Source organism: Athene noctua, chromosome Z (genome assembly GCF_965140245.1).
Source record: "Athene noctua chromosome Z, bAthNoc1.hap1.1, whole genome shotgun sequence".
NCBI classification, from domain to species: domain Eukaryota; kingdom Metazoa; phylum Chordata; class Aves; order Strigiformes; family Strigidae; genus Athene; species Athene noctua.
In genome coordinates, this window is record NC_134077.1 from 6733588 (window position 1) to 6748662 (window position 15075).

Below are 15075 nucleotides of genomic sequence, written 5' to 3' on the forward strand. Positions count from 1 at the left end.
AGACTCCTCAAGAAAAAAGTGGGTGGATCTGTTTGTAAACCAGGAAGTTGACTGAGCAGTTTTATTGGACTATCTTTTATGCTCATAGAAGCTTCTTATATGAAAGTCATGTAAGTGACACTGTAGCTAGCTATTCCTCAAAAATTATATTTTCCTCTTATTTATGTGTACTGCAGTAGACAGACTTTGAAATAATATTTTATATTTTATCTATCTTTCATTTTTACAAAATAACACAGAATCTACCCATAGTAGGAAGGAAATCATTAGTCTAAACTGTCTCCTTAAAAGTGAGAACAAACAACATTTTTCCCCAAGAAAAAAATCATCCCTGTCTATGGAGTAGGATGCAGGCAGGATGCTATACTGTTCCATTTAAATACCTTCCACTACTGAAAATGACACACAGGCTTTAAAAAACCTCACAGGTCAGGTCTGTTTCTAAGGCCAGAAAGATCTGGGGTTTTTTGATACAGCCTTGCCTAGTACAGAGGATCAAACTCACAATTTGCCCTTGATCCTCAGTGAACCCCAAAGATTTTTGCTGATCCTCTGATCCAACACAAACCACAGTTTTAAGAACATACACTTTTAAAAATGCATTCTTCATATCCTCTTTGCTTTTTCTTCTTGGAGGAGATGATTCTTCAACACAGGAGGCTGTAAAGTATTATTATTCATTGTTTTCTAGATCACTGTTTATCTGATTTTCACGAATCTCCAGTTAAATGGGTTTACTAAATACAAATCTTCAGTTATTAAAAGGTTGTTTTTTTGGTGTTTAGTTTTGGTTTTGCTTGGGGTTTTTTTGTTGGGTTTTTTGTTGTTTTTGTGTGGGTTTTTTGTGTGGGTTTTTGGTGGTTTTTTTTTTTTTTTTTTTTTTTTTTTTTTTTTTCAGGAGGAGAGGTTTTGCTTCTTCCTGAATTGTTTTGCTCACTGCTGTTAACATGTACCTCAGGAATAAAGACTGACATAGTTTCTGGAAGATAGATGAATAATTTGAAACACCGACCCAACCGATACCTCCTACAGTATTTTCAGGGGAATGACCACATCTGATTTATACCGATAGCTTCTTGTTTATCACTATGGTCACTTTTGTCAAGAACTCACGAGCTCTTGATTTTTCTCCATGATGTTTAACCAAGAACTTTTTTAATAGGGCTGTAAACGAAGCATTTCTCCTTGCATAGTACTATAACTAAAGTCAGCAAACTGTCAGTTGTGGCAGATTGTGCCTGGTCTGTATAATTGAGCTTGATTAAGGGTTTTGTTGCCATCACTGGTTTTATTCCCTTCCCATGTAAACATTTTACATCTTCTCATTGTTAAATATTGTTTTGTTTATTTGGTAGAGCCGCCACAGAAGATGAACATAGGAATATAGAATTAATGAACATTGATGTCATTGTGTTTAAAGGAACATAAGGTTGGGAGGGGGAAAGAAGGCATTCTAATTATTGGAGTGTTTGGTGGGAGTTTATTTTACAAACACTATCATTATGTTAACAACAGTGTAACAATATGTTCCACGAGGCTTTTGTTACTTCCAAGAATAGGAAGATGGAGAATGAACGGTGGAGGGTTTTTTCGTAGCAGAAATTCTTTCTTAGGGTCGCAAGCAGACCTAACTGCCTGCAGACAATAGGAAAACAGAGTTTCTGCTTCCTGGTGTCTCACACCTATTTGGATAATGTAAATCAAGTGGAAACAATCCAGATCAGGATCAAGGCTACTTTTAAGTTTGCATCCTTGGAGGATGCAAGCAAAACAGAAAGACATTCGGGGGTCTATACAGTCACTCTCATGAGCATGACCCTTTCCACATCAGATGTAAACCTCATAGTGCCACAAGTGTGACATGGGTGTAAGGGAAAGTGAGACCTCTTGGAGCAACATCTAGAGGCCAGACACCTCTGTTCCTTGAATTTGCTGCAACAGGAAAGGATGCTGAACCTCTCCTAGTTGGTGAAGAGAGGAAGATGCATTTGAAAGCATCCTTAGACTCCTACACTTAAGAAAATAACATTTTAGTCTAAGGCTTTGAAAGATTTGTCTTCCTTGAAAGGGGAAACACTTCCTCAAAAAAGAATTGTTTCACCAGTAGTTTACTTACAAGCTGTGTGTCTCGGTATCACATAGAGCATCCACCCAAACGAGAAACATTTCTTTCAACAAAACTACTGAGTTCTTTTATATAATTAAAAAAAAAAAAAAAAAAAAAAACCAAACAAACAAAAAACACAAAGCCTTCTGGGATTCCTTGGAAGAAGTAATTTTTCCTTTTTAAAGTAAAAAATTAAAACTACATTAAAAAATTGCCAAGGTTTTGCCTAACTTGCAAGTTTTATTTTTTACATGTGTCAGGAATTAAAAGATCTCTGACAAATATGTGTGGAAGAGAAACAAAACACTCAGTCTTTAAATTTTCTGTCAAAAGTACTCAACGGCTGTTTTAAAATTAATTACTGTCCAGTGATGTCTGTGCCTAGGTCACCGAAGTCTGTTTTCTACCCTCCTAAATTATGGCCAGGTCTGCCAAAATATATTCTTTTAAACACTCCACTGAAACTACAGGAATTATTTGCATAAATAGATGCCCATATCTTTTTGTGTTTAATCAAAACTAGGTATACCGTAGTGCTGTAGAAGCAAACCTCACCAAATTAACTCTTACAGTATTATGGCTGAATAAATGGCATGCCTACCTCAGTGGCAGGTCTATTACACCCAGGTTGGGGGTCAAATTTTCTCATTAATGAGGTGCCTAGAACAGGGCCCAAAAGAGGACAAACAGTGAGGGAGTCTTCAATCAGCTGAAGTTTGTTCTCATATCAGTACACTGCAGGCACATCTTGTTAGTTTTCCATTAGTGTTAATCAAGCACGTTACTTGTGCATCAGCTGGGAGTTAAACCTTAGCCTGCACTTTTGTACCATTCAAAGGTTTTGATTTAATTTCTTACACTGAATATCAATTCACAGATAGGTCTAAATTGATTTGTAGTTATAGTGCTTAGACCACGGTAATTGATATATGATTAATCAATAGCTATGCTGTAATACATCAATGTCACATTTATGAACTGCATGCTAATTAATTTGTTCTCTGCCTTGATTTTTTTAAGCACATGAGAGTTTGCATCCTGATTATTATTTGGTTTTTTAACTATCACAGTGTAAACCTAGGCAAGCATGCTTGGACCAAGTAAAACAACCACAGATGCACAAAGAAAATCTCCACAGGAATGACAGGTAGGAGCCACTTTATACTCCAAGATGTTGTCTCTGACTCGGCTACTACTCACACTAGTAGCAGGGCAGACCCAGATCTTTCTGAAGGGAAAGATCTGTGATGAAGGGCCAGCTCTGGAGCAGCCAGAACGAGGGTCATCAAATTTGGCCCATTGATGCTCTCCAGCCCTTTGCACTTCTTAACAGCAAAGCCACCTCAGCAGGAACAACCTGGGCAGGATTTGTGTTGGGATTTTTTATTCCTTCCTCCTGTGATGGTGGAATTTATCCAGATTCTTTCACTGAAGTCCGTGAAAATCATTGTTTCATTAAAATAATAACTCTTCCCTTGGAGTTCTCATTACTGAAATACCACAGATCGCTGCTTTTACATGCAGCTCCTCGGAGGGCAATGAGTGTAATCAGCCAAACACACAGGCCTTGCTGGGATGGATTGGTTAACAGCACACAGCTAAACACCTGGATGAACCTTCAGGTATTGATCTGGGAGTGCATGCAGCAGATTTGCCTGCTTGCTTTTTACTCCAGGAGCCAGAAGAGTTAAGTGTTTGCAGTCAAAACCACAAATTGTTGAAATCCCCTATAAGGAGAGAAGGAAAAGACAGAAGAGAGGGACAGGGAGTAAACAATTTTCTTTACTGTTTTTCAGATGGCATTGCTAGTGCTGTGGAAATGCTTCCCCTCCTTGTCTCCCTGAATGGTGAGTGGAATTAGTGGTACAGGGGGGAGCAGACCTGAGCGTCCTCCTACTCTTGCAGTATGTTGGCTTGCTCCCTCCCATCATTTATTTTAAAAGGAGCATAAGTCAACTGATAATGTTTATTTGGAGTGGAAAATAAAGCTCAGTAGTAAATCTTGTTTGGACTCCAAAATCCTCCAAAGAAAAGTGTGAAAGAGCTATTTTTTTTCTTTTCAGATGTTACATCTCACACACACACAGAGGGCAGTTTTTTAAACCATTTGCACTTTCTCTAAATCTAATACTCACCACACTTCAGAACTGCCCCAAGATAATTCAGTGTCCTGACACTGAATTTACAATAATGTATGAATACTGTTTAATTGTTTTCTTGAATGTCTAGAAGGCAGCAGAAAGAAAAATAATATAAAAAAGAGCCTGTTTTGAGTAGGATAAAAAAAAAAAAAAAAAAGCACACTGGTGAGAGAGGGAGAGCAAATTAATCTGGATATATCTCCAGAGAGGAAGAATTGATCTTATTTGTATCCTAATCACTATGCACTGTATCTGTCTGGGATAAATATTTTTTAAATATAGATGTCAGCTCTTGCTGTGTGACTGAAATGCACAGTGTCTACCACACCAGCGCTGAGCTGATGTCACCAGGCTGCCTCCACGGCCCTACATCCACAAGCTAGCTCCATGGTCCAGCTCCACAGCACTGGGCTCTGCCAGACAGAGATCTGAGTTTGGTTTAGTATATGTGTGTGAAAATACAACCCTGGCAAAGGTAACTATTGCTATATTGCTTTCCAATCTGAAGATTATCCATCCACACACTCACTGGACATGACATACAGTAATAGGATCAAGGATTGGAACAGGCTGCCCAGGGCAGGGGTGGAGTCACCGTCCCTGGAGGTGTTTAAAAGAGTGTAGATGTGGCACTTGGGGACAGGGTTTAGTGGTGGACTTGGCAGTGTGAGGTTAGCGGTTGGAGTCGATCTTAAAGGTCTCTTCCAACCTAAATGACTCTATGATTATATGATATACATTTGATTCTCTTTGATTGAAAGACTGTGTTTCAAGCACAGAGAACTGGCATTATAACACTTTGTCTCTTTGTATTTGCCAATAGATAGTAAAACACCACAGACTCAGAAGAGTATTTCAGGTAAAGGGCATTAGTTGCAAAAGGCGAACAGGACACTTAGGTCAGAGATTTGACATTGTCAGAAGAGGAATTTTAAATGTGGGGGAAGCCTATGAATTGTAAAATCGAGCTTGATAACTGAAAATTTAGGTCATAATACATGTAATAGAAGAAGGCCCAGGAGGCTCTTTTTCCACGCCTATGCTCCTAATAATCTTCTTGCTTTGTTTGTGTGCTTTCTTCTTCCATGCTTCCTTTCTAGTCTTTTACTTTGTTCCCGTTATTCAGGCTTGCAATTTTTTTTTAGCTTACTGGTTGCCTAGACAATAAAAAATGCGTGAAAAAATTGTTATTCCATTTTATATAGTGGAACTAGAGTGGGAGGAAACTAAGTCCCACTGATTGTTAAGATTTACATAGGCAGTTTACATAAAAGCCTAAAATAGAAACCAGATTTCCTGTAGCCAGATTCAGGTCTTTAACCACAATGCTTTGGCATCTAAATAATGATTTTTATTCATCCTCAATGAGCTGCTGTATTAACTTCAGCAAATACTACTGTTAAATTCCAGCCAAGCATGCAGAAGTAAAGGTTACAATTACAAGCCTAAGGATGGTCTCCAGAAAACAGTAACAGTAATAAGTGTGAAGACACATAAAGCTCTGGAACATTAGGTCATCCTGGGATGGAAATCACAGGGAACTAATGGTCTCATTAAAGTTAGGACACAGAGGAAAGGCCATCTCACATAACCCTTCCAAGCATCACTAGTGCCATAACTGGGATACTGTGTCCAGTCCTCTGTGTAACATGTACAAAACACTTTAACAGAGGAGAGGAAATCCATAAATAACTGCAAACTTGACCTGAAGATGAGGGGGAAAAAAAGGTCTTTTAGTGAAACCAAGGAAATTCCCTTTCTCGGTCTTACCCAAGAAAATATTAAGGTTTGATTTCATCAATCTGAAAGAATCTACAAAAGAGAAGATAACTGACAGCTCTTTAATCTAGGAAAGGGAAAACATAATGAGTTTCAAAGGTTCACGGTAGAAGATAAATTCAAACTACAAATTGCTTCACTTTTTTAACAGTGGAAGTTATAAACCACTGGGACATTTTATCTTAGAGCATGATGGATTCGCTTTTGCTTGAAGTCTTAAATCAAGACTAAATGCTTTTATAAATAGATATCTAGCAGCTTAACCAGATGTTACATACTTCACAAAGTAATAACTAGGTGAAATTGCTTTGTGTGTGCTCTGTGGGAAGTCACATACTGTCCTCACGCCGATCTGTATTAGCTTTATTGTATTAGTATTATAACTGTGTTTGGTAGCACCAAGACCTGCAGTCAGATAGCCCGCTCAGCTTTAGCGGCAGATGCAGTTTCAGGTATGACACTGAACCAAGCACCTTTGGAAATCATATAAACAGGCAGAGCTCACTTACCCAAACAGGAGTCAGTCAGATGAACAGGGAAGGATCACGGGTCCCTTGGTAGAGATTGTGTCAGGAAGCCAGCTGCTAGAAAGTTTATCCATCTTGTAATTTAGTCCCTTCCCATACCTAGGGGGCATCTGTAACACACAGTAGGATAGCATAACATAGTAGCTTAGGAAGACAGAGAAGCCCTTCCTTCTCTTTCTTCTGGTTTACTCAGAAGTGGGAGCCAGGGGATCACCAAGCACGACAGGTTACCTATCTGCCTGTCTCCAACCTGATCGGGTCCCACCACATCCACACAGTGTAAAACACAAAACTAATTTTGTAAAATCAGGGTCTTGGTGCTAAGATGCTGAATTTCAATCCAATATTGTGATTCGGGAGACAGAAGCATAAAAGAACCCCAGAGCAACAGTTAGACACAGGGCGCTTTTTATCATCTAACTATAAACTTGAGAATTAAGATTACGGGCCATTTTTTACACAGCTTGTTTGTTTAAAGGCTGCTATTTTACAAAGGCTGCTTTCTTATGCTTAGATAACTGCACCAAGGGTTTCTGCATTTCACTGAAGAGTGATGAGTATTTTTCTCTCCATCTTAATTAAATTTAAATTCCAATTACAAGATGGCAGATACTCCATTTCTTGTTCTGCCTGAGATCTCCTGTGATGTTTACATCCCACCTTTGGGGAGGCTGTTACACCTGCTAATTTCTTTCTGGGAATGATATAAATAGTGTGTGCATTCAGGGTATTCCTTCTGAGTTTACATTATCTGTGTGGATAATACTAGAAATGTAGGGAGCACTTAACCTGTGCGCTGAGGTCTGAAGGGGGATTTTGTTTCACAAAAGGTTTCTGAACGTCCTCTATGTTGTGATGAATTTCACTCCCAAAGGTCTCGTGGGCAAGAACTGGCCAGGAATATTTGCTAATGTGTTTTTCATGAACTAGAGCAAATTTGTTGAAACAAGTATGAGTGTAGGACATGGGGATGTGGGTACCTGTGCGGAAGGGGGAGGATATAACTCCCCAACCCAAACTGCCTCAGAAAGGCTTCTCAGCTCTAGCAGGGTCTCTCCCAGCAGTGACTATCTCTAGTCCTATGCAGCTTCAGTTTCTCCCTTGTTCCCTTCCTGACATACCAAGAAGGATCATGTGCCAGTGGATAACATAATGCATTCAAAATATTTCAGTTCTCCCCACTTAAGAATGTTACCTTTTACTTGCTTACCAGTTCCACAGCTAACGATAAGGATGCACAGAACAGGGTTTCACCAAGGCAATACCCACCACTGCACTACCGCCTTTTTCCAAAGTGTATTTTGTCCCAGTTCCCACTCAGTCTGTGTCTGTTGCAAGCAGCATTTCTAACATTTGGAAAATCTCTACCAACTCACTATTTAAATACGGAATGCATGGGTTACTTTCCGCCTCTCCTTGTCCCTCAGCACCATTACAGCCTTTCAGCCTGTGCTGGTCTGGGGCAGCTACGCTGGGGCAGCTCAATGCTTTTCTGTCCTGATAAATTCTCCAGCAGCTACTCAGGTGCCATGAAGTTTTCCTGCAGAAACTAATTTTCTCACTTTCACATCACATTCAGTAGTCCTGTTTATGATGCGTTTCCTCAGCATATTTGTTGTAAGGCCTTTTTCTATACCTCTGGAAGTGATGACTTGGCAAGTCCTAGGAAGTCTCAGCAGACATTCATTTTTTAATTCCTCTAAAACATTCTTCATAATGAAGCCTCTCTCAATCCTTGGTAATTTTTTTGCCATTTCTCTGACCCCCTTTCAGAGATATCAACACCTTTAGAAATGTACAGAGAAAAACATTTTGTTTAATTTACCAAACAGAGCATCCTTCTCTATCTAACACACACTCACTTCCACCACACACCAACATCCATTTTAATACTTCTTATAACTTCTTGTTCTCAGAGCCTCTGTCCTCATACAAATCATGGAGTGCTTTTGGCTCCTTCTAAAAAGAAGATAAGCTCTTTTAAAAAAGATAATATGTTTTATTAGACTAGCAGTTATAAATGGAAAAATGGACAAGCTCTCAGACACGTGCCTCCTATATCCCCCAGATTATACCACTGAAAAGAACATCTGTGATAGCTCTCTGACTACAGGAGTGCAAAACATTTGACCACAATACGTTACAAAATTACTACATAAACACAGGGAAAAAAAAGGCAATTATGCCTTTTTCTTCGAGTTCTCCCTAGCTTGCATTTTTACACCTCACTTCTTTTTATTCTTCTTTCTTTTAAATAAGCAAACTCAGTATTTCTAATCACTCTTCTTTATGAGCTTTTTTTTTTTTTTTTTTTTGGTTTATTTTGTTTTTCTCCATGCTTCTAATCATTTTGGCGTAAGGAGACAGAATCCCAGCCTTAAGGCAAATTCTGTTTTCTCAGCATGGGTTACAAATTTTGCACATAAACACTTCTGCAGCAAGGATTTATTTCACCTAAAAAATCCCCTAGAATAGCTCAGAGATTAATGAGATGTGCAGTGGGTTTTATGTGGGTTCATACAACTTGTTGATTAATTTATTTATTTATTAAGGAATATAATTTTAAGGGCTTTTAAAATTCACAATGTCTCTCTTCATGAAGACAAACCTTTATTTTCCACAGATGCTTTCTTTTTATTATCTTTATAGCAGTTTAATTGGGAAAAAAAAAAAAAAAAAAAGTACCAGAAAAAGAATGAGTGAAATTATCTCCTCTGCCTTTTTTTTTTTTTTCCACTGATTTTTTTTTCTTCCTTTATTGACCTTTAGAATCCAATTGTAACTGTGTTTTGCTTCAGATCTCTAGTAAAGATCATAAATTTTGGGGAAGGAACAAAAGTTATACAGCACATCCCATTAAATAGTCTATAGTTTCTGGAATTGGTATTAACCTTACAAATCTATTCCAGTTTATCACATTGGATTGAGTAGTCTCTAACCATTGCCTTAAGTGTTGTGATGCCCCTCTTTACCACATTCATTGTCCCCTGGTATGGTAGGATGGGAAAGATGCTCTATTGCTCTCTCACACCTGGGCAAATTTTAAATGTTAATGTTATGCAATATTTTGAACAAATAACCTGGACTGAATGGCACAGCAGAGCAAATCTTCAACAGCCTGCAAACACTGCTCTTCTGCTCACTGGTTGTTAAGTATCAGTAGGTTTGGCAATACCTTTTAAAAACGAACCACACATGTCTCTGAGGTCTGCTAGGGTTATTCTGCTTGTGGTGAGTGCAACAGCTCTCTAGTTGTCAAACTAGGTGGTAGACTGAGCTAGGACTTTCAACAACTATAGGGGAAATCATACCAATGTCACCACAAAACAAACAAAAACAACAACAAAAAAAAAAACCAAACAGGAAAAGAGGGATGGTGAACAGGCATGTAGGCATTAAAGAACCTAAGAGGTACTCAGGAGGAAAGGGAAGACCTGCCAAAATTTCAAATTCTAATTTTTGGTTTCTTTGGCCAGAAGTCTGTGTTTATTCAAGTAATAATTCAAGTCATGTAACACAAGGTTTTTGTTTGGTTCATTTAATTGAAAAAAAAAAAGAAAAAAACCAAACCTGTAGCTATATAAGGTAACTGAGGGAGAGCATATTGTGAAATAGGGAATGCAAAAAGAAGCTGTAGATTTGTGCCTCTGCCTGAAGAGACTGCAGAAATTCACTGTTTCACCCAAGAAATGACTAATGACTTGCTTCCACCCTAACTTCAAGAGGGAAAGGAGTAAGAGGCACATTATCACTGATTTTAATCAACACCTTCATCAACATGTTTAGTCGGTGAAAGTGTTGATGCTTTTGGCTCCAGTTTTCTGTGCTTTGCTGTTGATAAAAGCTATAGCTTGGTGTCCCATTTCTGCAGAAGGTCAGTAGGGACTGAGTGGATAACTCCCCTGAAAACCTCCCACTGCTACTTCCTCCTCACTGCTGTTTAACCAGAGAATATCTATGCACTCATAAATAAATACATGCAAAACATCTTCTAGTTTTGTATTCTCCGATTCCCTCCACAACCCCCAAAAAGTCAGATTTTGAAAAATAGCACATGCCATGAACTTGAGTCCAATTTAGCACAGCCAAAGGGCTGCACTTGTTTGAAATGATCAGCTTTTGGAGTAGGAATGGTCAAGGTCACTACAAACTCAGCCACTTTCCATTTTATGATGTAGATTAAGTGTTTTGCATCTCAGATTCTATAGTAAATAAAAAATACTGTAGTTAAATATATGACTCTCATCTTTAGAGCCGAAGGTCATATAGGACTTGGGACTGAATACAGAGGAGGTGGAAGGCTGTTTTACACAGCACTGGGACAAAATTAGAGATTCATCTTTAGTAATTCCTTGTTTGTGTTTAGTGCATGTATTTCCCAGTTTCCCTAAACTTTGAAAATTTTTTTTGATACCAAATACTTAGAAAAAGACTTTGTTTCACATATCTGATTTTCAGTGTCAGAAAATTAAAGAACCTACAGTATAAAGCATTATGCAGTTAAGAAAGCTATATTATTCCCTGTGAGCATTTTCCTCAGAAATAAAAAGAGGGAAAAAAAGCTCAAATAAATGCTTAGATTTCACTTTGCTGCAGTAAGAAGGAATTTTATATTATATTAAATGGTCTGTGCTGTTGATGCCAAGAAAAGTAAGATAGGTTTTTGAATTATATTATTGCATTACTGGGTACAGGGATAATTTTGTGTGGAAAAAAGCAATGCAACTGATTTTATTAATAATAACAGTTGGCATTCATTTTTTTTGTGTGTAAAATTCTCAAAGCATTTTGCAAACACTGAGACTTCAGCTGTGCCATTAAAGAACAGTCCTAATTACTAATCTTTGTAAAATTGCATCTTGGTGGGAAGTCCAAGATGGAGCATACTTCAGAAAGGATCGTCTTTCCTGAAAATTGAAAGTGTGGAAGGGAAGATTTCAAATTGCCAGTGCCTGAAAAAATAACAGGAGATCACAGACTCCTTCACTAACAACTACGAAAGTCCTTCAGACAAGTGGAAAAAAAAAAAAAAACAAAAAAAAACCACAGCATAAAATCTAACCCTTGAAAATAAATGAGTCTGGTTATTCTGTTTCATATAAAACGACATACCTTTAACACAATAATTAATTAAGCACAATATATGCCAGGGCCCTCAGCATCCAGCTGTCTTGAGAACAACATGAACTCGGTTCTCTGGACCCTACCAGACAACAGGAACTTGACCCTTGGGGTTTTTGTATATAAAGCCACTATCAAAAGCACAAGTTTCCTAGGCAATCTCCCGGCATATATTTACAATCTTCAGGCAAAATTCTACAGATTTTGAGGATGCTACATGTTTGAATTAGTTGTCCGCAGCCTTTCATACCTATTCCCTTATTGATGAAGTCAACACTGACTGCTGGAACCCATTAAGAACTTCTTGTGAAAAGAAAGATGATGCATGATACATGCCTTTGAAAAGAAGAACAAAGACACATACTGGCAGAAGTTAACTATGTCTTAGCTCATTATTTCATTTGGGACCTGTAGAGGTACCTAGATACTCAGTGAATAGAAGGGGTTTGTGCAACCCCTGAGGACCCTAGAGCTTGGATAGGAAGGAGTCCTGGAAAGGCACAGGTTTTCTCTATTTAGACTTCACTCATCAGCCAACAGGGAGGGAGGGAAGCAAGAGGGAAGAGGCACTGTGACACAAGAAGCAAGTATGTGCAGTCTCCAGACTGTAAAGTGATCACTATTTAGTTTGTGTCACTTCCCATTCTCATTATGTTCTTTGTCAAGAGAATGGATTTATGTGCTGCCATTTTCTGCACTCATTATGGTGTTTGTCAAGTTAATGAATAGTCTGAGGATTCGAATTTCCAATACTGAGGAGTGAATTATGGCACATGAATTAAAATAACTCTTCCTCTTGTCCGGGTTCTGCATCCCAAACCAAGAGACACTTGCTCTATTTTTCAAATGAGGTACCAAGACTAGTAGCAGGACAAGTTGCACTGAAAAGTCCTGACTAGGTCAGAGAGTGGAAGCTCACACTTTTGTAATATACTATGCTTTAAACTTCCAGCATCTCATTTTCACAGCAAAACCTGGACAGAAAACGGCATGAAATTAATTGGTAACACTTTATTATAAGTGACAAATGGTTATTAGTTTCTTTGATATTCCTTACAAAAACATTAATCATGGCAAGGTCTTTTGGACTTAGTGTGACTGTTAATATGTGATTCCAGAGGAATTCTGGTGTAATTTAGCATTAATTAATGTCCACTTACTGCAAAGTGTTACCATATTAATCTATTTTCTGTGACTGGGGAAGGAAAGGAACTAAAATAGATTTAAACCTCTTTAACAAGATCCCAATGTTTTAATCCTACAGGCTGCAATGACCTAGATTGCATCATAAGCCAAAAATGAAAAAAATTTTTCATATTCTTCACAGTGTCAGAGGTCAAGGCCAAGCTAATAAAAAGAATACCAAGAGAAAAGCAGAGACAAGACTCAGACACTTTTGCTTTCTGAAGGAATGGCTCATGCAGAGTAGGGATGTGCAGGAAAAAATTCTCACAAATGGTGCTTCCACCTTATTTTTTTCTGTATAATGCATAGAAGCAACCCACTGGCACAGTTGGCAAGGAGCTAAAGAAATCCCCTGGAAAGCCCATATTCTCTCACTGTCAGCAGTATGACTGCCAGCATAACACTAACAGCTGCAGTTCATGTGCAGGGCAATGCAAGAACACTTGGTAAGGAGCAATCCATAGCTGTCAGCACCAGCTTTGTGAAGTTGTTTTGCCAATTATCAGGCCTAGCATAAAGGACACAGCCAGTATAAAGATGAACCAATAACCAAATTGTATTTGATACAAAAGGGTCAGTACATGGGTGAGCGCTGGGGGTACAAACAAATCAGTCAGATTATACATAATCGACATCAACCCCACTGACCCCAACAACGACACCGCACGGCCAACAATGGGTGGAATAAATGGTGAGATGCAGTCTCCCATAGAAGGGACGGGAGACAACAAAGTCAACCAGCCAAACACATAAGACCAAGGAAGCCACATACTGAATCTCTACACAGCCCACGTTTACATGAGCCAGACCTGAGTGGAGCCCAGTCCCAGGGAGGCGGGAGGTCCTTCCCCAACAGGGAACTCTGCACAGGGCATCCCCCTCACAGACAGACGCTGCCCCTCCTGCAGTGGTCCCAGCTGTTATCCCTCAGTGGGACACCTGACCTTGGGTTACTCACTGCGGGACCCCTGGGGCTCCTTTACCCAATGGCTCTGTCTGCCAGGCCGCAGCACCCTGGGGGGAAGCCTGAAGGCAAACTCACCCCCCTTGGGAAGGGCTGTGGGAATCACCCACATGTCAACCTTAATTTGGGGCTTGGGGTTGAAACCCCAGCATTTCAGAAGTACAAGAAGGAACAGAATTTATTAGCTATGTTTTCTTCTCGTAAACAGAGGAAAAGAGAAATGAAAAGGAACGTTCTGAAAACCCTTAACGTTCCTTTGAGATTTATCAGGGCAGAATAACATAAGGGTTTTTTCTGCATTTCTCGTGAAGGGCACCCCAAAACCAGTCTGACTACCTTTTTATGCAGGGAGCCTTCAAAACTCTGTCCAAACATACCTCCAAAATAGCTTTGGCAACTGAAGGCACACAGGATGAAACTTGCCTTTCTTATGGCAACAAGTTATTCTACTGTTGGCATCTAGTGGAAAATGACTCCTCACCTGGGGCTTTGTTGCTTCCTCTGCCTGCTCCACACACCATAGTGGACTTTCTTTTTTGTTTGTCTTCACGAGTCAGTATTAGTTGTTATGTTTCAGATAGGCACATATGAAGTAAGAAACCACAGAACAGACACCGATTAGGCTGCCCTTGTTTGAGTGAATTATTTAAAAATCAGAAATTTGCTCTAAACTGGTTGTCTATGGTCCCTCAGTTGTCATTGAAAAGAAATACATCAATCCAGGGAGACATTACTCCTAGTCTGAGCTCAATGACAGTGATTAGTAGGAACTTCTGAAGATCTCCTTTGTCCATCCGTTGCCTGTTAAATGAACAATTGCGGCCTCTTTAAACTAAATCATATTTGAGATAGCTAAAACCAAGCATGACAAATGCCAGTCTTGCTCCAATAAGTCAGTCTACCTGTTACTTACCTGAGACTCGACTACATATGTTAGCGGTAATTTTCCTCCCCTTCCAGCTCAGGGCAGATGAGTAAACAATTCATCACCTATAAAGATTTCCATCTGCTGCTGAAGGAGGTGGAAGAGGTGTTTCTCTTCTGCTGCAGGGTAACAATGATCAAAAGGCCAGGTCTTCAACGGGGGAAATATTCCTATTACTTAAGAAAACAAAGGAAGTATCTACAGAAAGTCATCTAGGAAATGCCAACACTGTGGTGGCATTGTTAAATGCAATGTATGTCATTTCAACATAGGACCCATCCTGGGCTGTTATGCTCTCTCCTTGCATACATATAAATACATATTAT